The sequence below is a fragment of the Canis aureus genome, chromosome 26 (assembly GCF_053574225.1).
Source record: "Canis aureus isolate CA01 chromosome 26, VMU_Caureus_v.1.0, whole genome shotgun sequence".
NCBI classification, from domain to species: Eukaryota; Metazoa; Chordata; class Mammalia; order Carnivora; family Canidae; genus Canis; species Canis aureus.
Window position 1 is genome coordinate 46147288 of NC_135636.1, and position 25095 is coordinate 46172382.

The 25095-nt window shown below is 38.7% G+C and overlaps 1 long non-coding RNA gene across 1 annotated transcript; it reads left to right on the forward strand.

The window, feature by feature from the left end:
* Positions 1-2862: 2862 nt before the first annotated feature.
* Positions 2863-18328, forward strand: LOC144298869 (uncharacterized). Its single transcript, XR_013365742.1, has 4 exons — positions 2863-2972; positions 6894-7312; positions 17986-18100; positions 18228-18328. It is a non-coding gene; the product is annotated as an uncharacterized LOC144298869 (long non-coding RNA).
* Positions 18329-25095: the final 6767 nt, after the last annotated feature.

Consider the following 25095-nt stretch of genomic DNA (forward strand, 5'->3'; position numbering starts at 1 on the left):
TATAGTAATAAATAAGCCTTATGTGCCAGGCCCAATTCTAAGCATGTAACACATTTCAACTTCCTTGAACCTCACAACCAACCTAGTAGACATATGTTAGTATTATCTTTATTTTCTGTCTGACAAATGTCATTCTGACATGGAGACAGAATTTGAATCATGGATTCGAAATCATGAATCATTTCGAACCAAATATTTGGTTCTTTAATTACTTTGCAAGGAACTGAGTTTCTATAATCCCAGGTTTGGTTGCTGGTCCTGAGCTTCTCCAAATAGTCGTTTACGCCTGAGTGAATTATTGTTTGTGCCTCACTTTCTTCATCTGTGAGAGATTATCACAGTACCTTCCTCATGGGTGTGTGGAGGAATTGAATGAGATGATACTGTTATATTAGCCAGAACAGGTTGGTTTATGATTCAGTAATAACTCAACTTCCAAACCTCGGTGGCTTAAGACTACAAAGACTTTTGTCACCATGCCTCACGCCCAGTGCAGTTTGTAAGTTTTCTGCTCTATATGGTAACTCATGGATTTAGGCTAATGGAAGATCTAACAGTTTAAGGATAATCTGCCCTGTAGTCGAGGAGGAGACAGTTGGAGAATTGCATATTTTGATTTGCCTCATCTGAATGGGACCCACACCCCAGCCTTTGATCAGAAGTAGTCATGTGGCTTTGCATAATTATAGGGGAGCTGGCCATGCAGGAAATCAAATATTGGGTGATCACTGCCCTCTGTGTCACAAATATGAAGGCTTTACATAAGACTTCAGGCACAGTTACTGCTTAGTAAATGGTTGCTGCTGCAATTATCAGCCTTAATCATAATCAAAGCATTAACAGAATTTTATCACCTGTGATTGGGCATTTAAAAACTGATGCTGTAATTTGGAGTGCTCAGTATGGTAACTTTTTAAAAAAGATTATTTATTTATTTATTTGCAAGAGAGAAAGAAGAAATGAGAGCACAAGCAAAGGAGAGGGAGAAGCCGACTCTCCACTGAGCAGGGAACCGGATGCAGGGCTCAATTCCAGGACCCTGAGATCATGACCTGAGCCAAAGGCGGACACTTAACACATTGAGCCACCTAGGCATTCCAATATATGATAACTTTTAAGAGGCATTGAAATGCATGGAGATTAATGAGAATAATAGAGGATGATTTTTTGGAACCCCAACAGATAAAAGTATTAATTTTTCCTAAATTATGGAACAATTTGAAATAATTACTTATATAGTTAATTCATTCTTATTTAGTCTCCCCTCCCACCCCCGCCATTATTTCTATCTGTGTTACACTCACCTATTCATAAACAATAAAAAGTTGGGTGTCATCAAAGGAACAACTTGCTCATTTCATTGGCTGATAGAATATAAATCATCTACATCCTTTTATGCCCCATCAGCTCATTTATAAGGTATTGCCCTTTATTATGACAGATTTTATGATATTTTGTGATGACCAGTCATGGAGAGAAAAAGGTTTAATGCACTGACATCTAATTTTATTATCTCTGGTACCCATTCATTTTTTTAGAAGCATTTCTTGACTTTGTGCCAGTTTAAGCATGACGCTTTAAAAACTAGATGATGACAGGGTCGGGAATTAAACCTTTAAATCAGAACGGGATTAGAAAGACAAATCACAGAGAGATTTCAGTCATTTAGTCTCTGTCCAGCATGTTAATAAGTGGTACTCACAAAATAAAAAGCACATCACACAGCCTGCTCTCTGTAAGTTGTATGTGTGTTAGGTTTCTGAGTTGGAGGATGTGTTGGAGGATGTGTTGTTCACATGGGCCCCAGATAAAGGACAGGAACAACCATGTACTGAGAGGTTGCTCTATCCAAAATACCATGCTGGGTGTTTTCTTTATGTTCCCTCACTTTATCTTCAAAAACTACTATGAGGGAGATACAGTTTCCCACATTAAAATGTGAACATTTTTAAAAATGGAAGAAAAATGAGGAAAATTTAAACTTGCTTTGCACACTGACTTTCTCTTCCAAATACCTGCCTGCCTTTGCTTTGCATCTGCTGTTCCCTCTGGGTGAAATGGTCTTTGCCCAGATTTTGCATGACTGGCATCATCATCCATACCGATTTCTTGGGTTTAGGGAGGGATCTTCCCTATGGAAAGTCATCCCCTTTTACATCTGCTGTGTTCATTGTTATGGCGTGTACACACATTCCATGATAAGACAATACTTTGTTGTTTATGAGCTTATTGGGTATTATGTCTTCCTATTTCCACTAAGGTGCAAGCTTCTGAGGTTAGGGGTCATGTATATCTTACTTTTTTTGTTGTTACTTAATTTTAACTCGTTTATTTTTTTCTCCAAACCCTTCATTTATTTATTTTTAAATTTTTAATTCAATTAATTAACATATCACATATGATTGATTTCAGAGGTAGAGGTCAGTGACTTAGTCTTACATAATACCCAGTGCTCAGCCCCATCACCCCCAGTTACCCCCACACCCCTCCCCTCCAGCGACTCTCAGTTTGTTCCCTATGATTAAGAATCCCTTATGGTTTGTCCCCGTCTCTTACTTTTTTATCTCCAGAGTTTAGATGAATTTCTGGCAAAGAGTAATTTCTTAGAAAGTACTATTTCAAGTGAATCGATATGTTTTTTCGCTGGGGTTGCTGAGGCTCCAAAAAGAGGAGTCACTTGCTTAAGATCACATATCGCAAAAATGCAGAGCTGGGTCTGGAACCCAAGCAAAAGCTGTAGCAGGTAACATTGATCGCATAAATTACTTTTGTGTCACTCACTATTCCTTAGGATGGTGCTTTGGATATATTACTTCAGCTAATCCACATTACAACCCAATTACTTTTTAATTCCCATTTTACAGTTGAGGAATGTGACTATGGGGTGGAAAGGCTCAGCAACGTGCACACGGCCTCCCAGCTCCCTGTGAGCACTCTGCACCCTATCCCGCCTCCCAAGCTGTAGTTTTCAGGTATCACATGTTCTTTTATTTGGTAAAACCTAAGAATGCTCTTTAGCTAACCTTCTCTGCCCAGGTAAGGGGGAAGGGAAGTGAAATACAAGTCTTTCAATTCTCTGCCCTGGCTCCATTCACTGGGCCCAAGAATTGCAGTCTGCTTAGCTGTAGGCGCTCAGTGAATATCTGTTAACGTGTGAATAAGTGGCTTCAATGGAATGCAGAGCATTTATTTCAGGATCAGGGAAGCTGCTTGGCTGATAAGTTAATTGCTTACATTGTATCATTTAACCTTGCTAAGATTTCGACAGCTGGGTGAGTGTTATCCCTCCTTTATAGGGAGGAAACTGAGAACAAAGAAGCCATGTATTATCATACTTGTTTATATTTCTTTTTTCTTTAAGATTTTATTTGTTTGAGAGAGAGAGAGGGGGAGAGAAAGAAAGAACAAACAGGGGGAAGGGCAGAGACAGAGGGAGAAGCAGACTCCCCGCTGAGCAGGGAGCAGGACTCAGGGCTCCATCCCAGGACCCTGGGATCATGACCTGGGCCAAAGGCAGATGCCTAACTGCCTGAGCCACCCAGGCACCCTCATACTTAAGTATATTTCAATCATTTGTGTGGGTTGACTTTATGTCTGGATTAAGAAGGTTGGAAAGGAGTTGGACAGAACCAGGTATCCATCCCAGTAATGGTACAGACACTTAAGTTCACACTCAGGGGGATTTGTGGGTTTTGCTTCCCCCCTGAGCTTTCATTTACTCTAAAAGAGAAGTACACAAAGTAGATGCCTAAAGGCAATTTCTTATACAAAGTTCTTAGCACCAATAGTGAGAAACATTCTAGTCCAAAGGCAAGAAAACCAGTTCTAGACAGACAGCAGATTTTATCTTTTACACTCCATGCTGCTAAGCCTGGTAGTCTTTCTCATATAAATACAGTGATTTGGGGATGCTTTGCTTAAGCACATTATTGTCCCAACTGCCAGTGGGAAAGGGGGTCCCCAGACACTACCTGGGTGCTCCGTACTTGGCCATGGGGAGGAAAGGTCAAGCTCAAGGAAGGACAAATGGAGATTCTAGTTCTAAATTTAGATCTTTCCTGTGTTAGCTGTGGGACGTTTTGGGAAAAAAATCACGAAATTCCTCTATGTTTCAATAGTCTTCAAATCTGTAAAATGGGGCTAGTCCCTCCATAATATGGTGGTTGTAACAATGACAGGAGACAACATGTTAAAAATGTATAGCACAGATTCTGGCTCAAAATAATTGCTAAAAAAAAATATTAACCAATAAAACCAGTGCCTTTAAATAAAAATTCAGCAGCCTGGTGGCTCAGTGGTTGAGCGTCTGCCTTTGGCTCAGGTGGTGGGATCCTGGGATCCTGGGATTCTGGGATTGAGTCCTGCATCAGGGTCCCCATGGGGAGCTTGCTTCTCCCTCTGCCTATGTCTCTCTGCGTCTCTCATGAATAAACAAATAAAATCTTAAAGAAAAAATTCAGCAGTGCCAGTGCCCATTGTGCCTTTGTTGTTGACCTTGTACTAGTACCGTTGCTTACTTATTTGTCTGCTCCTTGTTTCCAAGCCTGGTTATGTAAGGCAAGACCAAGACCACATCCTAACCATTGCATTCTGGGTAAATTGGTTATATAATCACATTGACCTGCCACATTGGCATCTTTAATCATTTTAAAAGTAGTTCTGACTTGACCATATTCTTGTTTAACTATCTTAAGCAAATTAATTAGCTTTGTGGGGCCCCTGATGCCATTAATTCATGGTCTATAAAACCTCAGACCTAATTGAACTTTTTAATGTTGTATCTTTACTACCTGATATAAGTGTCTTTTAAATTATAAGAATTGCTAGAGTTAATACCTTATTAAATAGCTACATATATATGGAAGTATGAAACATTTCCAAGATTGCCAAGTAATCAAAACTCAGATTTTAAAACAAAGATGACTTTATTTCTCTTTTATGATAACATAAAAATATCAAGAAGTATGACTGTGTTGCAAGAATAGTAGAAGGGTCTCCTATTTCCAGTTTGCCAAGAGTGTGCGGTCATGGGGCAGCAACTGGTATCTGAAAGTTAATCAGTAAATGTTCATTAACTGAAATACATAAATAAAGATATATGACCTTGAAAACCACAAAATCACAAATACTGCTTCATATGCATTAGGATGGCTGTAATCAAAGAGATAATCACAAGTGTTGGTGAAGATGTTGAAAAACTGGAACCCTCAAACACAGCTGGTAGAGATGTAAAATAGTGCAGTCGCTTTGGAAAACAGTCTGGCAATGTTCAGCAATTCCATTCCTACATATATATACGAGAGAAGTAAAAACATGTGTTATCATAAAAACATCTTACATGAAAAATCATAGCAACATCATCCATAATAGCCAAAAGTTGAAACAACCCATCAGCTGACGAATAGATGACTAAAATGTGATACATTCATATAACTGAATATCATTTGGCGATAAAAAGGAATGAAGCATTGGTACATGCTAAACAGAGGAATTTTAAAAATATGTTAAGTGAGAGCAGTTGGTCACAGAAGACTACATGTTATCTGATTCCCTGTTTATGAAATGTCTAAGAATCAGCAAACTTTTAGAGCTAGAAAAGAGATCGGTAGATCCAGATGGTTGTTGGGGGAAGAAAGCGGAGAGATAGACTGATTGTGTAGACTTTCTTTCTGACCTGACAAAAATGTTCCCAAATTAGATCATGGTGGTGGTTCCACAAGTCTGTAAATATAAACCCCATTTAATTGTACATCTTATTTAGGTGAAATATATAGTATGTGAACCATAGCACATAAAGCAACACAACAAAGCTGGCCCCCTCCCAATTCTTTTAAACTAAATTACAAAAAAAAAAAAAAAGAAAAATATTAGATAGTACTTGGAAGTCAAATCAAGGGGCCGTATTGAATGTCAATATGAATAACAAATGTGATAAACTGAAATATATTACATATGTTAGGACCCCATGGATTCATAATGATACTTTACAACTCATTGACTTGCTTTAGAGAATATTAGGGAGCCCATTTATTATTCTAAACATAGGGACATGAAACATCAGGCATCTAACCTGCCTTTTCTGTTGAAACAACATCTCCCAGAGTAACCCAATTTACTTATCAAGAAATGCTTCTTTTTGTAGACACATCCATCTAATAAAGGAAAGGGCAACTAGAATTTCAATATTGGCATTTTACATGTCCTTAATGAAGTCATGAGAATAGGCAATAGGTCATCAGTCATCACTAATATATTAAAAAGAGATACCACTATTAATTGGGTACTTCCCAATGAGAATATTAAATAGCACCTTTACATTTTTGTTGCCAAAAGAAATCGAACCTCTGAACAGAGGAATATGTTCACTGACATAATGGAGAAGCAAACTATAAAATCCTTGGATAAATAATCCAGTTTCTTCAAGACATTAATTCCAAGAGGGAATAAAAAGAGGAGAAATTCTCGATTTAAAGAGAATTAAGGAACTTATCAAAATATACTGTGTGGGCCTTGTTTGGATTTTGATTAGGAAAAACCAACTGTAAATATATATATTTGACTACCAGAAAAATTTCAACACTGACAGGATATTTTATGGTATTAATATTGATGTGATAATGATATTATGGCTATGTCTTTAATAAGAGTCCTTATCTTTCAGAGATACATACTATGGTATTTATGGATAAAATTATGTATGGGATTTGCTTTAAAATAAGCTAATAGCAGGGTAAATTCAGTAGGAGTGTATCTAATATAAGAATGATCGTAATTTGATCATTGTTGTAGGTGGTGATAGATACATAGGGGTTCATTACACTGTTCTCTCTGAATGCATTTGAAATCTTTTATGATAAAAGTTAACAATACATGCACTTGAAATATTCATGCAGGTGTACATACAAGCAAAAGATGTGCATTAAACGCATTAGAAAAATTGCCTATTGGAACTGGTGAAGAATTGAAGCAATGCATATGAATGCAGGGAAGGAATGAAACAAGGAAGGGATTTGAAAGAACCAATAATAATTGTGTGATGTGGAATGAGGAATGGGATTGATCTCACCCACTTTACCTGAGGTCCAAAATGGGAACTGGAGCAAGAAAATCCAAAGTTGCTTCTATATTAATGTCGGTCTTACATGCATGCAAATATGTTTTCTTCACTTGGAAAGAAAGTTGAGAAGGACCACCAGGAACGAAGTATTCATCAGTGGGTTACCGAGTATGCATCTATGCCCAGGAAAATAAAAGTAACAGCAGCAACGAACACAGAATGTATGCTCTAACCATCAGATCCGACTGCTTCGTGGTAAGTAAGCCTTGTTAAAACAATTGCAGTTACATTAATCAATATATTGTAGGCTCTAATAAATTGTTTTGTAGATTATCAGAGAGATTCACTTAGGCTGTAAGGGTTTTTCTAATAATAATAAGAACCATTGAGCATGAGCTACATCTTCTTCTAAGATAATTCATTGTGGAAGGCCACATTAAACACAGAGTCCTGCCAGTCGTCTATGTTAATTCCAATTTTGCATGTGGAGAGGTCACTAAATGTTACCTTCTGGAACTCATCTTATCATTATGAAGGTATTTTGTAGTCACGCAAAATATCTCAGCCAAGATGGTAATGGAAGTTCATTTTAAGCCTACCGTTTGGTCAAGAGCCAAGTGAATTAGGGAGCTCTCCAAGATGTTCCGCAAAGTACTTCTCTGAAATCATCATAATTTATGTTTTCTTTCCATCAACATTCCACATACCCAGGTAGCATCCGGAATTGTAAACTTAGCTCTGGATAAAAGAATACAGTCTATGGCTACTTTTTCTGTGGTCTCCTGGTGTAATTTTCAAAATAAAACTTATTGACTGTCACTTAAAAAAAAAAAAAAAGTCAGTTTGGCTTTCCTTGGGCTAGCACAGTGCTGGAGGTTTTCCTTTCTTTTTTGTTTGTAATAACATTTATAAAGGTGTTGAAGGGCGGAAACGGCGGGCAGAAAACTGGTTATGGAGAAAAGGCAATTGTAATAAGGTCAATCGAGATAAGAGAATTTCATTGGCTTATATAAACAATCATTAAAAAATCAGTCTGGTTTCAGCACAGCAGGAGTTTGCTATCCAGGTAATGTCCTCAAGAATCCACATCAGAGTCTATCATTCTGCTCTACTTCCCTGAGAGTTTGCTTCAATATCTCATGGATTCTTCTCCCTCATGATGGGAAAGACGGCCCCTGTGTCTAGGCTTTTGCTGCTCAAAGTCCCAGGAGAACCTGGCCCCTGCCCCTGCCCCCACCATCCATCTGTGGCCTTAGTTTACCAGATCCAACAGTGCTTTGTTGGAGGTTGGTTTTGATACATATTTTAACTATTATACATGTGACAAGAAAAAAGGAAACCACTCAAGGGTAAATATTAACATTATTTTTTCTCCCTTCTCCTCCCAGGAAGCCCGTTTTTTGACATGGGTTTGGCACCTTTGTGAGGCTGACAAAGATGAGGCAAGGCATACAGGCAGCCTTGGTGAAGAGAGAGAGAGGATAGTGGGTCTCTTTCTAGGAGAAAAAAAAAATGATAAGGCTACTTTCTGGAAAAGGGAGTGCATTCTGAATCTATAATTTGACTTACATTCTATCCTTTTTATAAGTTCACTGCTCCCATTCCTGAGGACTGTGCTCACAACATCTAATCACAGGCTGAAGGCCCCGCCTCCATATCCTCGCAGGGTAGAAGGAGTTTCGACAGGAATTTTGAGAGGAACACAAACATTCAGCCCATAAGGCTGTACTTTTTTAATTCATTATTTTTTCTACATGTAAACAGTCCGATGTATGGTTATGGCAGAAGTCAGCAAAATAGAACTGCTGAACCAAGTTGTCCTGCTGCTGATTTTTGAAGAACTAGGAGCTTTTCAAATGAATGGTCTTATAATTTATAAAAGGTTGGGGGAAAAAAACTATTTTTTAAAGATTTTACATATTTATTCATGAGAGAAAGAGAGAAAACGAGGCAGAGACATAGGCAGAGGGAGAGGCAGGCTCCCCTCGGGGAGCCGGATACTGTACTCGATCCCAGGACCCTGAGATCATGCCCTGAGCCGAAGGTAGACTCAACCACTGGGCCATCCAGGTGTCCCAAAAAACTATTTTTCAGACACAAAAATTATATGCAATTCAAATTTTACTGCCCATAAAGCTTTATTGGAACACAGCACCACTGACTTATTCACATATTGCTTATGGCCACTTGCATGTTCTGAGAGTGAGTAGTAGTGATGGGAATGTGTGGCCCTCAAAGTCTCATATGTTTACTACCTGGTTATTTACAGAAAATTTGCTTTTCCCTGGTCATATACAAACCCAGAGGAGATGGTCAATGAGAAAAACATGCCTCAGCTGGGTCATCTGAGGACCTGAAGACGGGAGGAAAGTGAGGGGCACCTGGGTGGCTCAGTTTTGAGTGTCTGCCTTTGGCTCAGGTCATGATCCTGGGATTAGTCCCGCATTGGGCTCCCCGTGGGGAGCCTGCTTCTCCCTCTGGCTATGTCTCTCCCTCTCTCTGTGTCTCTTATGAATAAATAAATAAAATCTTAAAAAACAAAAACAAAAACAAGGGATTTTAGGGTTTCTCTGTGTGTATGTATTTCTGTTTGAAAACTGTGATAATCTTTGGCCCATGGACTATGAAGTCAGTAGCATCTGCCAACACTTGTGGGAAGGTAATACCGAAGATTTGAGACTGCCTTGAACGGTCGGTCTCCTTGAATAGTCAAATAGCTGACCTTCAAGTGTCCTTGTAGCCTTCCCATAGACCAGTGTTTTGAGCTTGGGCAGTGTACTCATGGAAGGAGTGACTAGGTTGACAACAATCATACGCTTTTTTCTATACAGCTTGGGATTGCAGGGGAAGAATTCTAAGGTTGGTGATCACCTGTCATCAATCAATCAATCTCTCACTATGTATAAATGTATTACATTATAGATATATATCTATATAGGTATGTATAGATATATATTATTATGTTATATAATACATATCTAGGTCTACAGAATATATAATAGATTATATAGTATTCCATTATATATTAATATATAATAATAAATATATTAACATAGATATATAATCTATAATACATATAATAGGTATGTTATATATAATACATATATAGTATAGTATGTAGACCTAGATGTCTATGATATAATATATATTATCAAATATAATAATAGATATTATTTATTATATATTATATAGACCTACATATCTATTATATAGATATAGATGATACAGATATCTAGGTATCTAGACAAGGGCAGTATAAATAGAAAGGAGGAACAGCTCAAAGGAACTAACAGCCTGGCTGCAGCTTAGTATGGGAATGTGTAAATGGGAGGAATGGGAGATCTATCTAGAAAAGTAGAAAGTAAACAAATGTAAAAATATTAAAAATAGCAAAATGAGCAGTTGCCATGGAGCAAACAATGATAACTTTTCGGCATGGGACCTAATGAGCATCATGTTCTAGCAAGCATGTTCAGTGAATATGGTTTTGAAGCATTTGATTTGCCTTTTGCCTGTAGATGAAAATCAGTCCCTCTATTCAACATGAGCTCAGGAACTAGGATCAGGTGGGTTTAGAAACTGTAAGTCTTTACAGTCTGTTGACTGTATCTCTCCTAAAATCTAATATTATGGGTGAGTGGTGATGCAGTATTCCTGAGGTAATGCATTTGAAGGTATTTGAAGAACCATAAGGAACAATATAAATATGAGGATTATTACTATCACCATCATAGCCGTTATTATTGTTATTGTGTTGCAGCCTTCTGTGGAGGAGCTGGCATTCAGGTGTGCCCTCCCTCCTTTGTGAGCTTTGAACTTTTTTTGAGTTACGATTTGTATAGATTTGGCAACTCAGAACTTCCAGCCTGGAACTGATTAACTTTACTAATGTAATTGACCTCAAACTATGTTCACAGTTAAAGCAATGAAGTTCCTTGGAAAAAAACAGTTGGCATTCTGACATGAGGGATGGGCATCGTTAAATGAACCTGGGGAATCCGGGAAAGAGAAAACATTCCTGTGGTTTTCCTTTTGGAACCGATTGTTCTCTCAGTGGGGGATGGAGGAAGAAGTCAGGTACCACCTTGGCCCGGGTAACCTCCAATCCCAACATCCAAACCCACCTTTTTAGCTCAACAGCCTGCTGATCTTGTCATTTTATTGGTTTAAGTAAAGCTTGAAAACTTTATTTTTTAAGTTTCTTTACCTTCCTCCATTTAAAATATAATAATCTTGGATATTTATTCTATATACCTTTGGAACCTCATCAGACAGGTATAATTTCTGCTTCCCTCTTCCAACATCATTTAGAAAACTCTACAGGAAAAGTAGTACATTCATGACGCATGTTTTTGCTTACTGTGCTCTTTCTTCCTCATATTTCAAGATTCCTTCTTTCATCATTTCCTTTCCTATTCAGTGGCTTCCTTTAGCTTCTCTTTCAGAGTAGAGATGTTGGTGGCAAATTCTATTTCTTATCCCCCATCTGAGAATGTCTTGATTAACCCTTTGTTTCAGAAGGATCCTTTGGTTGGGAGAAGGATTCTGTGGGCTTGCTTATTTTCTTTTAGCTCTGGGAAAATATTGTGCCACTTCCTTCTGGCCTCCATAATTTTTCATGAGAAATCTACAACCAGTGGAATTGTTTCCATGTATATGTAAAGTGCCATTTCTCTTTCACTTCTTTTAATATTCTGTATGTATATATAATATATATAATATATATTATATATAATCTTTAATTTTCAGAAATTTGACTATGATGTCTTGTTTTGGATTTCTTTGAGTTTATCATGTTTGGAGTTAACTCAGCTATCTGCACTGTCAGTTTTGGTCTTCTCCTAAACTTGAACATTTTCCAGCCATCATTTCTTCAAACATTTCTTCATTCCCACCCTTAATGTCCTCTCTGTTTGAGGCTCAAATGGCATACATGGTGGGATATTTTATTTGATGCCACAGATCCCCAAGCCTTCCCCTCCCCCAGTCTACTCTTTCTGTTGGGCAGATGGGGTAATTTCTGTGGTTCTTTCTTTAGGTTTGGTGATTTTTCTCCCTTCCTTCTCCATCATGATGTTGAGTCTAGTCACTGAATTTTAAAATGCTTTGGTTATTACATTTTTTCAATTCAAAAATTTCCATCTGATTCCTTTTCATATATTCTGTTTCTTTGCTGAAACTTTCGGTTTCATTTTATGTATTTTTATTTATTTATTTTTTAAGTAGGCTCGATGTCCAACATGGGGCTTGAACTCATGAGCCTGAAATTAAGACTCAGGAGCTCCGAGACTTTCTTTTTTATAAAAATTTTCTAATGTGTTAGTAATTGCTCATTCAGGTAACTTTATGGCATTGTGATGGCTGCCTTCGTATCTTTGTGCCATAATTCTACCACACTATTATCTTGGTGTTGGTATTTACTGGTTGCCATTTTTAATTGAGTTTTTCATTCAGTTTCCCTGCCAGCATTACACCAGTGATCAACCCCTACTTATTTTTCAGGTTTGGGACATCATTTTCTGTAGGAAACTTTTCCTGACATCCACGCACAAATTTGGGTTAAATGCCCACTCTGAGCTTTCAACCTGCTTTCTCCTCCTTCAAAACACTTACCAGACTATGTTGTATTTTATACTGATTTGTTTGTATCCCTCACTTGACTGAGCTATATGATCTCCAGTAAGGTATCCTGTGTCCAGAACTATGCCTGAAAATTGTTTGGTGCTCCACAAAGGCTTGTTGAGGAACCCTTATTTTGCTTTGTTTTATTTTTATATCAGACACATTACATATGAACTCAGGAGTGAATAAATGGGCTTTCAAAGAAAGGCTAGGCTTGGTGGAAGGCAAAGGGTAAGACACCATAAATATATAGGAATTTTTCTATAATTATAGAAATTTTCCCCATCACAATATGAATATATGGGTGTCTTGGAGTTAAGGGTATAGTGATTGTGACAGTACCGACTCTGTCCTAGTATAACCTTGCATGTCCTCCCTCTTGCCCAAAGATCCCACTCCTGTGTCTTACATACAAGACACTCTATAAATGCTGTTTTAATTAAATTTGATTTGTTTGAATTGTATATCTACCCAAGTATATGCTTTGATATGCCCTTTGCAAATTTAGCCTGAGTCACTGACAATAAAGGTGACTTAGCCACTGGGCTCAGATAGAATGTGTTTTAGGTTAGAAGAGGGTAAAAATGTAGTTGGCCTTTGGTTGCTGCTGGAGACCTTCTCTTCTGAAAAACCAGCAACCAAACTGGGAACCGTCGTTAGAGCCACAGGTAGGGTGAAGCAGGTGAGGCGCTCACTCTGGAGCACAAAATTGGAGGGGCACCAAATACTCTGTGATCAAGATAAGTCATCTTCAATGCAATTGTTTCTAAATCAAAACTCATAAAAAAATTCATAATGAGCAAACTATTAATATTTTAAATAGAGACAAATTGTTGCTGATCCACAAACCTGCCTTCCTAGCATTTTGAATCAGCCTGCAGTTGATTCCTGGGCCCGTGTGGCCATTATCTCTCCTGCCTCCCCACCCTGGGTGGGTTATGAGGGCTGACAATAGCGCGTGAGTAGTAGGCAATACAGGGCTTTATATAGATCTATGCTTTTTTTTTTTTAATTCAAGTAAAATTAACATAGAATGTTATATTAGTTTCAGGATTCAACAATTCTAAAAATTACTCAGTGCTCATCACGGAAAGTGTCCTCTTATTACCCTTCACCTATTTCACCCATCCTTTTATTGTAGAGTTTTTATTAACCTATTTTCACTTGGTTAGAAGTATGAAAAGACATTTTGTAAGTGCACGTAGAGATGCATATTCTCTTTCGATTCCAAAATCGTTCAGTAGGTTGCTGTCCTTGGAGATATCCATTAGATATTATAAGAAGCAAAAGGTTGGCAGGTTTGCTTGAACCTCACATCTTTAGGATCTAGTCCAAGGACAAGATCCAGGCTAGGAGTGAGAGAGCACAAGGAATCCACCTGCATGGCCAACTTCATTTACTGAAAGAGCTGTAAAGTCAAGCAAAGTTGACTGCCTAAAGCAGCCAATTTTCCTAAAAGCAAGAAGAGTGGGAAGAGGAACTTTCTTCTGCACACGGCTGTCCATCCACACACATCCATGACTACCCATACTCAGTGATTCACTGGATGGGGGGAAGAAGTGGTCGTTTACATTTTAAAAGGTGCTATTATTTAGAATTCTTCTAAATTCTGTATTTAAGATGTAAATATTATCTTTGAAGCCTCTGTGTTCACCAGTCACTTCTCCCTCTGTCCCCCACTGTATCAAGAACTAACCATTGTCTTGGATTTGTATTTCCTATTAGATTTCTGCTAATGATAAGTAAGCTTCCTCAGCAACATAGGAGATAAGTTTGCATATTTAAATAAGTATATATACTTTTATATATACACATGGCATCATTTTTATGTTTTATTCAGCAGCTTGCATTTTTTTTTCATTTGGCATTATAAAAGGTTTACTGTCAATACATGTAGCTTAGGCTGATTTATTTTTAACTTCTGTATAATATTCTATTATGTGATACCACTAAATTCTTTACCCATTCGCTCATTAACAGGCTTTTCATTTCTGTTCGTCTTTCCCCCTCCGTAAATGTTGCTTTCTTAGATGTTCTTGAATGTGTCTCCTTATCTGAGTTAACAAAGGACAAATGCTAAGTTGTGAATATTCACAGTATTGGCTTTACTAGTTATTGCTAAATTGACCTCCAAAGTAGTTGTTCCAATTTGCATTCCCACCAGCATCTGTGCCTATAAATGATATTCAGACTTTTTAAAGATTTTTGCCCATGCGTTGGATATAAAATAACATCTCATTTCAGTTTTACTTTACTTTTCTCTGGTTACGGTCACTGAGCTTAAGACACCTTTTATATATTCAGTATTCTTTTATATTTTCTTTTCTGTGAATTTCATATATATATACATATATGGTATCATATATATTAGATGTATATGTATATGTGTATATATACATAAAATCAATTTTTCTATTTGATCATTTTTATTTTTCTTACTTGAGTAAGGAAGTCTATTCTGGATAGTAATTTGCTAATCATTTGTTATGCCATGCAAATATATTCTAATCTATTTTCTGTCTCTAGACATTTAAAATATCTTTTGATGAACAATGATATTCTTAGTGTAGTCAAATAATCAACATTTATTATGATTTCTGTTTTATTACATTTTTTGTTAAAAATCATTCTCTGTCCCCAAATTATAAATACTATTTCAAATATTTCCTTCTAAAATATTTAAAGATATGTTTTTCTTTTCTTTTTTTTAAGATTTTATTTATTTTATCATGAGAGACACAGAGAGAGAGGCAGAAGGAGAAGCAGGCTCCCCAGGGGGAGCCTGATGCGGGACCTAATCCCAGGACCCCAGGATCACAACCTGAGCCAGAGGCAGACACTCAACCACTGAAGCCACCCAGACACCCCTAAAGATACATTTTTCATACTTTGGTCTTCAGTTGCTGTGTGTGTGTGTGTCTGTGTGTGTGTGTGTATAAGTATTTATTTTTTAAATGAAACCTAATGGTCTGTTTACCAGTTGCTGCAATTACAATTCCATCCCAGGTATTCACTTCCAAATACACTGTTCTGAGCTCCATTTTCTCTTCCACTAGCATTTTAGTTTTTCCCGAGCCAGTTGTGTGCACTCTTCATTCCTGTGCCTAGACATGTGTTTAGGAAAAACATCATTTCACCTTCTTGGTCTTCTTCTAGATTGTCTAGGTTATTCTGGTAATTTGTTCTTTCCCATAAATCCTATAGCCAGTTTGCCAAATCACAACAAAACCCCTGTTGGGATTTACATTGAAATCACATTATATTAAAATTCATTTGGAAACATTTCCCATCTTTGTGTTATGAAGCCTTTATAATGTAAAGACTCTGAATGAGTCTTTCCATCTACATACAGGGCATATCTCCATTTATTTGGGCCTTCTACCAAACTTGTCAACAATTCCTTTTTTTAAAATTTTTTTTAAAGATTGTATTTATTTCTTTATTCATGAGAGACAGAGAGAGAGAGAGGCAGAGACACAGGCAGAGGGAGAAGCAGGCGCCACGCAGGGAGCATGACGTGGGACTCGATCCCGGGTCCCCAGGATCATGCCCTGCGCTGAAGGCGACGCTAAACCACTGAGCCACGGGGGCTGCCCAAACAATTTCTTATATTACCTAAAAACCTTGCACTCTTGTTAGAATTTTTCTCGGCTGCTCATAATTTTGTTGCTGTTTTAACTGTTGCTTTTAAATTTTTAAATTTTCATTGTTGCGGGTGTCTAGGATTTTTTTTTTAAGTAGAGATCTCATTCACAGCAACCTTGCCAAACTCAAATGTCTTTATATGTTAAAAAAAAATACATTGATGATCCCTGCCCTTTCCTTGGCATTTCCTGGGCTCTATTCATAGCAAAATGGTAGAAAGCATTGGCTTCGGGAGAAGAATGGGACAGTGCACGAGGGGCCAGAAATTCTCATTTTGAAATGTGATTGCAGTATGATGCCCGGAGGCAATCATATAATCTCTCTCAATTTTACGGATTTTTTTTTAGTTATCCTTCTGTACCTCAGAGATATTAAATAGTATCTCATTTATTGCACAAGCAGGAAAATACGCTCATGAGTGTAAAAGTCTTGGCACGTAGTAAGTACTTCGTAAATGTTAACTACTATTGTTATTATTATGTTATTGGTTCCTATTTGCAGCAGATGTCTCCACCAATTTGGGAGTACAAATATTTGTGCAGTTTCTTAAATTTGGGGGAAATTAAGTGCCAGCTGAATCTATAACAGGGTTTCTCAGCTTTGGTTGTAAGAACCTGGGCCGGATAATTCTTTATGGGGGACTGGTCCTGTATGTTGTAGAATGTTTAGTAGCATCCTCAGCCGGTTTTCGTTAGATGCCAGGAGCACTCCTGCCCCTGCTTCCTCAGTTCTGATGGTGACAACCAAAAATATCTCCAGACATTGCCAGATGTCCGTTGGCAGGGAGGGACGCAATGTGCACCTTAGTTGGTAACCACTGGTCCATGTAAATCTCCAGTCTTTCTGTGACTGCCTGTTTCTTTCTTTCTCACCCAAGTTACACGTAATAAATTTCCCTGTAATTCTCTCTGACCTTCTCCATCCCATCTCGTCTCTGCAAGTGCTTCCCTATCTTGAAGGTCGCTAGGTCAGTAACCCCCAGAGCAGAAATCCAGAAACTGCAAAGATCTGGCCCCTAAAAGATTGTGTGTCTCTTATGTTTAAATTCACATGAGCTCTGCAGCCCCTGTGGAAATATCTGCCTCCCTTCCCAGAGCTAGCTGGTGGGTGGTCTGCTTGCATTTGTGGCACCCCATGCCACCTCCTCCTGTGTTTCAATCAGCAGCCTGCTGGGCTTTGTAAAAGTAGCAGCCTTTGGTAGAGAACCTGATCTTTCAAATTATGAAGCCGAGGATCTTTAAAACAAAACAAAACAAAACAAAAAAAAAACCCACAAAACTTGAACATAGCAAATCAGATTGTACTTTGAGATGAATAATGAGGAGTCCAAGGAAAGGGTTTCAGGATCCTGAAAGGAGCAATTAAAAATAATGAGGATTGAGAAGAAAGCATTATTCTCAAAGAGGAAACATAAGGGCGAGTCAGCATACTTGAGCGTGTGCTTGGGGTGTGCTTAGCCACTTTCAACAGCAAGAACACTGGGGGCTCTACCTTGATGGAATGTCTGTGCAATAAAGAGGCATGGCGGTTAACAGGGCTCTTTGCTGGTTTGGGTTCTTACTGGGTTTGCTTACTGGCAAGTAATAATTGAATAATAATTGATGAGTGTTTAGCTCTTAAAGTGAGTGACCAATTGCCCCACATCTTCTCCACCTCTGCAGGTCCCGCAGGCAGATCTGGTGCTCACCTGCCCTTCTTGCTGAATTAACTTCCCAAGCCTCTTAGCAATAACCCCTGCTGCCCTTGGGAAAGTTCACAGTAATTGGCAAGGCTCAGGTAAGAAGGACAAGACCTCTTCCCAGTGACACTTCTGCTCTGGCACCACATTTTCTGGTTTGTCACTCTTTGTCCCTAATTCCCATTCCTCTATCATTTACCTCTATCCCAACCTTCTTCTTGCCAGATTCTGAGACAATGGGTACCCCTTCTTACTGAAAATGCCTTGGAGGTTGGCACCCTCTGGCCACTGCTGTTCTGGTGATGCTCTAGAATAATCCATTCTAAGTAAGCTATTTACATTTTTCTGGCTACCCGCCCCCTTCCCTGATGCGTGCTGCTGCATGACTTTTCCTTCCCACATCATCCAGAATATTGGGACATGAGCTTCCACTGAGATGAACTGTCAGAGAAATGGCACTAGCCAGGTTAAAGAGGGAGGGAAGACTTTCCTCAAAATCAGACAACTGCCTGATTTTTAAAACCTTTGTTAACCTCAAGGTCATGAAGATGACCTCCTCCATTTTATCTGCAGCACTATTTATAATAGGAAATTATTAAAACCTACTAACTCTCCAGCTGTAAAGAATTGGCTTAAAAATGCATACTTGTGGCATGTACTATAATAGGTAACCATTAAAAAGCTCATAGAATAAGATGTGATGACATGAGAACTGTTCATACTATTTTACTCAGTTGAGAAAAGCAGGTTATGAAATCTGTCGTTAAAATATAATACTTTTCTGACAATGCATGCAGAACAAAGACTGAGAGAACACGCAGTTTTTAAAGTAATTATCTTTGAGGAGTGATATTATGGATTATTATTTTCTTTTTGCTGATTTTTATTTTGCAATATTTATACAAGCATATGTTCTTATTATAATAAAAACAAGAGAAAATCTGTTAAAATGAAGAGATAGAAACACTAATTAGAAAATAAATATCTCATTTCTTGGATTGTTAACGATAAAAAGATGATGTAAATATTAGCTTATTAATACTGTCTAATACATCCAGCGTCCTATGTCTGTAGATGTTCATAGACACAAGAGGAGCTTGCAGGATGGTGGAAACTTGATATTTTACTTATGAAAGTCAAAGTTTAAAAATGTTTATGGGTTCTAGTCAGCAATAATTGTTGCCTGCTGATGCCTGAATTTTCACCAACTGGTTACAGACTGACTTGTAATTGCATATTTAATTAGCCTATCAATTTATTCTCATTAGAGAGCCTGTGGTATAATAAATAATTCAAAAGTTTTTTTTATCAACTCAGTCACACTCACTCTTCACCTTGGAACTTGGAAACTCGAAGATCCAGTGGGTCTATGGCTATGTTGAGTCTCTCTCCTTTGGAAAACCACGGGGAATGCTGTAACTGACTAGATCATTCTCACTTGGGTGACGAATGGGTTATTTTTCATGCCATTCACAAATTACGAAAAGAAAAAAGTCTTTGTAAATCTATTGACTAAGAATCTTGTCACTTCCAAAATATCATCCTCAATTTTAACTTTACTTGAATCCCTCAAGAGATGGCCTTGCTTTAAGTTAGATTTTTTGGTTTTCATTTCCTGAGTCTTTAGTTTCTTTTAGAAATCGACTCAAAAAGAATAAAACCGTCAACCCTGAGCCTACCTCAAATAGGATGACTGAGAGAATGCTACGACAACAACACTGCCAACTTGCTAGTATTCTTGCATTTGCTCAACAAATCTTAACCATGCCAGATACTTTTAACTCTGTGGGAGTGTGATGGTTAATTCTGTTTGTCAATTTAGCTAGCCTAAGAGATGCTCAGACAGCTGGCAAAATGTTGTTTCTGGGTGTATCTGTGAGGATGTTTCTGAAAGAGACATATTTGATTTGGTAGGGGAGTAAAGAGATCAACCTCACCAACATGGATGCCTCATCCAATCTTTGGGGGGCCCAAATGGAGGAAAAAGACAGAGGAAGAGCAAATTCTTTCCCCTTGAGTTGACATGTGCCTCTTCTCCTGTCCTTGGACATAAGAGCTCCTGGTTCTAGGGCCTTTGTGTCCTGGGATGTATGCCATTGGCCCCCCCTGGTTTTCAGGCCTTTGGGCTCAGACTGTCATACAGATGGCAAAATTTGGGACTTCTCTGCCTCCATAACCAGGAGTCAATTCCTATAATAAATATTTTTTATATCTTTTTCTGTATTTATATATCTATAAATCTCTATCTATCCATCCATCTATCTATCCATCCATCCATCCATCCATCCATCCTTTTGATTCTGTTTTCTGGAGAACTCTGAGTAATGCAAGGGTTAGAATAGTAAATAAGATAAATGGAATCCCTGCTTTCAAGAAACATACATTCTACTTAGGCAGATAGCAAACAAACTAAAAATAATTTCAGATAAAGATAAAGGCTCTGAAAAAATAAAGCAAAAGAGTGTGATGTGAGAAGGAGTATAAGATAACTAAGCAGTGGTTCTCAAAAATTTGACACCCTCCCACTTTGCCAGGAATAGTGGAGAAAGGAATCTCAGTCCCCACTCTCAACAATTATGCTGAATGTCCTTGTGCAGGGCACAATCCACATATGTGGTCTGAGCTACATGAAATAAATGAGTAACATTTTTTAGAAGATTTATTTATTTATTTGGGAGAGAGAAAGAGAGAGAGAGAGAGAGAGAGAGAGAGAGCACATGAGTGTCCAGTGCACATGAGTGGGGTAGGGGGAGAAAGAATCCAGGCAGACACGCAAAGCCAGACTTGGGGCTCGACTCAGGGCTTGATCCAGGACCCTGAGATCATGACCTGAACCCAAAACAAAAGTCAGACGCTCAACTGACTGCACCACCCAGGTGCCCCAGCAATGAGTAACTTTTATCTGTACTTCCTGTACCAGGCAGGGTTCTGCAGTCATGCCCAGTTTCATGGGTGTGTTACCTGTGCAGTTGCACAGGACCTGCATTGAGAAGGGAGCATGCCTAGTTTAATGCTGTGCTCTTGACATCTTGATGTGCCTAAGAATTTTATCTTGGAACTTGGTTTTCCCTAAGGGAAGTAGGACCATGGAACCTGCTTGAGCAGAGAGATGATACATGCAATATGACTGCCCAGTGTTCTTTGCCATCCCATTTGTAAATAACATTTGCAGTGCCCGAAGAGCAGAGAATTCTGATGGACACACAATGTGTGGAGGCTCAGCAAAAAGCAAGTACATGATAAATATGTACATTGCATTATGACTTATTAGGTAGGAAAACCAACAACCCAAGAGGATACATTTTCCACTTGAACCAGAAATCCCTTTGAACTCAGAAAGGAGATAGTGGTATCCTCAGAAAGATGAATGACCCAGGAGCTCTATCACATCCTTTCTTGCTCACGTTACTTTCCTGAAGCACTTACACTGAAGATGATCACATGGAAGGAGAGGGGGAGAGGCAGGATTCTTTTCCTTTCCTTCCTTGCATATCTGTGAGCTGAAGGCATAGGGTGTTGGTGGAGTGCTCGTGAAATAAAGAGCGCTGAGTTAGTTTTATGCAGTGTGCTCACTGTCCTGGTAAGAACAAAACATATACATGTATGAACTGTGAAATACCAGTTGTGAAATTTTGGTGAATCTGTGCATGAGTTAAATGCTTGTTTATTTGCATATTGTCATATGACATAAAAAGGACATATGAGGGATCCCTAGGTGGCGCAGCGGTTTGGCGCCTGCCTTCGGCCTAGGGCGCGATCCTGGAGACCCGGGATCGAATCCCACATCGGGCTCCCAGTGCATGGAGCCTGCTTCTCCCTCTGCCTGTGTCTCTGCCTCTCTCTCTCTCTCTCTCTCTGTGACTATCATAAATAAATAAATAAATTAAAAAAAAAGGACATATGACATAAAGAATATTCATACTTATATTTTAAATTTTATTTTATTGATTTATTTTTACTTAGAATGACATTAAATAGAAAATATTTAAAAATCCACTATGACAAGTCAAGACAGGCCACAAAAGAAAGGGAAAAGTCTTATATTTTCCTAAGTCTAGCAGCACTTCCTTGGCTTTATGAATAAGAGGTGCGACATTTTCATTTTGCACTAGGATCCACAAATGATGAGCTCTTCCTGTCTGTGGGAAACTCAGTTCAAAGACTATAATGAAGAAATGATTCACATTAGGTGGTGAGAAATTGGGAAAGATATATCCTGACCTTTTTCCCCTCCTGCCCTCTGATGTTCTAAGCCCTTTCTTTGGCAAACCCAACTGGAAGCCAGCCAGCTGGAGAGCCTGGGGGATGCAGCCCATGGAATGAAGTTCTCAGGGCAATAAGACAGGTCAGAGAAGGGCAGAGGAAGAATTGGGGGTGGTGGCAAGATGAGAATGACCATGGTATAATAAAAAATAGATATTTGGTCTTTTTCCCGGTTCCTGGCACAGAGCTCCTAAAACCCTTGGAATCTCCTTGTGATAAGAATATAATCTCATATATAATATAATAATATTATTTTATATATATTATATATATTATAATATAATATGGGCAGCCTAGGTGGCTCAGGGGTTTATGCGCCTGCCTTCGGCCCAGGGTATGATCCTGGAGTCCCAGGATCGAGTCCCACATTGGGCTCCCTGCATGGAGCCTGCTTCCCCCCTCCCCCCTGTCTATCATGAATAACTAAATAAAATCTTTAAAAAAAAAAGAATATATTTTATATCACATAGAAGGGGCTTCTGGATAGCTTCAGAGTGGGGGCTGGCCACCAGAAGGATCTAGCCATGATTAGAGGGCTGTAACTTTCAGCCCCACTCGCTACTGACCTCCAGGGATGGGAGAAGAGTTAGAGATTGAATTAATCACCAATAGCAAGTAGCCAATGACTTAATTAATGAGACCAATAAAGCCCCTAAATGATGGGTTTTAGAGAGGGCTTCTGGGTTGGTGAACACACTGAAGTTCTGGGAGGGTGATGTGTCGAGGGAGGATCTGGAAACTTTGTGCCTGTCCTTCTTACCTTGTGTGCATCTCTTCCTTTGTTCCTGAGATATAGCCTTAGTAATAAGCTGGTGAACCTAAGAAAGTCTTTCCTTGAGTTCCATGCATCATTCTAGGAATGTATTGAACCTGATGGTGATGTCATGGGGACTCACAGATTTGAAGTTGGCTAAGCAGAAATGTGAGTATCCTGGGCAGTCTGTCTGCAGCAGGTGTCTGAGGTGGGGACAGTCAGGAGCCCTTTACCTATGGAGTCTTCACCAACTCCTGACTGTCAGAATTGAATTGTTGGATATCTAGTGGTATCAGAGCATTCATTGGTTGGTATTGGGGAAAAAAAACACACACATACACATACACTTGGTGCTAGAGATGGAGTCAGTAAATAAAACAATAGCCAGCACGCTGCCCTACGAATGGTGATAATGGGTACTGAGCTCTATACTAAGCATTTTTATTCCTTTCTCTTCAAATTCTCATAGTAGGATGGCCAAATTATTAGTAAGCCCGTCAGGAAACCACAACTGAGGAGCTTTAACTCAGAGTTTCCCCAGGAACAACAAATAAGTGTCAGATGCAGGAATCACACCTGCCCTAGGTTCCTAGGGCCCCCGTAGCAAATTACCACTAACTTAGCAGTTTCAAGCAGCACAAATTTATTATCTTACAGTTCTGGAGATCAGGACAGGAAGAGTCTTACTGGGCTAAACTCAAGGTGTCAGCTGGGATGCATTCCTTCTGGAGGCAGTGGAGAGGACATGTTTCCCTGCCTTTTTCAGCTTCTAAACGCCACTCTCATTCCTCAGCTTATGGTCCCTTTCTCCACCTTTAAAACCAGTAGGGTAGTAACTTCCATTCTCTCTTGCTCTCTTCCTTTCTCTCTCTCTCTCTCTGACTTTGATACTCCTGTCTCCGTCTTGGAAGAACCTTTGTGATTATGGTGGACACACTTAGATGATAAAGGCTAGTCCTCTTATCTCCAGATCTAGTAATGTCCATAAGGTCTTTTTTGCCACATAAAGGGACGTATTCATATATTTCAGAGCCCAAGATGTGGACATTTTGGGGGGAGCCATTATTGTACCTACTGTAACAATCAACTCTCCCATCCTCCAGTGCTCATGCTAGCAATGGAAAATCAGTGACATCTTGAATTTCAGAACACAACATATTTTTTTAAGCCCACACAGTTTAAAAAAAATTGAATTAATTGCCAAGATTCAACTCAATAGTTTTCAATAAAAATCTGCATTTGTAACTTCTCTTAAAATTGTGAAGCCATGATTTTGGAAAAGTAAGAATAAGTCATATAGGCTGTCCCTAGTACATGGGTTATAAGCTGTCCAGTTACTACAATCTCATAGTTTTTTTGTTATGTTCTCAATATGGAGTTCACATGTCCATTATCATTCATCATCTTACTCCTGGCCACTGGGAACATTTGAACTTGCAGTCCCAATCTTCATCCCTCTTCATGTCTCTCTCTCTCTATTTCTTTCTTTGTCTTTTTCTTTCTTTCTTTCTTTTTTCTTTCTTTCTTTCTTTCTTTCTTTCTTTCATTGTTTTACTATTTACTTATTTGAGAGAGTGAGTGTACACATGTGTAGGGGGAGAGGCAGAGGGAGAGGGAGAAGCAGGCTCCCCACTGAGCAGGTAGCCTGTTGTGGAGCTCAATCCCAGGACCCTGAGCTGAAGGGAGATGCTTATCCAACTGAGCCACTCAGGTGCCCCCATGCCTTTTTTTTTTTTTTTTTTTTACTCATACACATCCAGTGGAGTTTTAAAGGATGAATAAATTTAGCACATATGTCCAAAGATTAATCTTCAATTTTTTAAAACCTAGGTATTGCCAAATTATGTAAGCCTTACTCTGTTTCATTTGGGCATGGGTCAGCAAATATAAAAGCAGGCAAAAAACCTGCATAGAGTGACTTCCAGGGCATGGCTGTGATTTGGTTTGAAAGGCTTTTGAAAATAAACCTTCTCAGTGCTCAGTGGAATGCAATGGAGCTTGTTAAAATAAGCCTTTTTCAAGTTATTGAATGTTTGCCAAGAAGACACCTTGTTCTGAAAATTCTAAGAAGCCTCC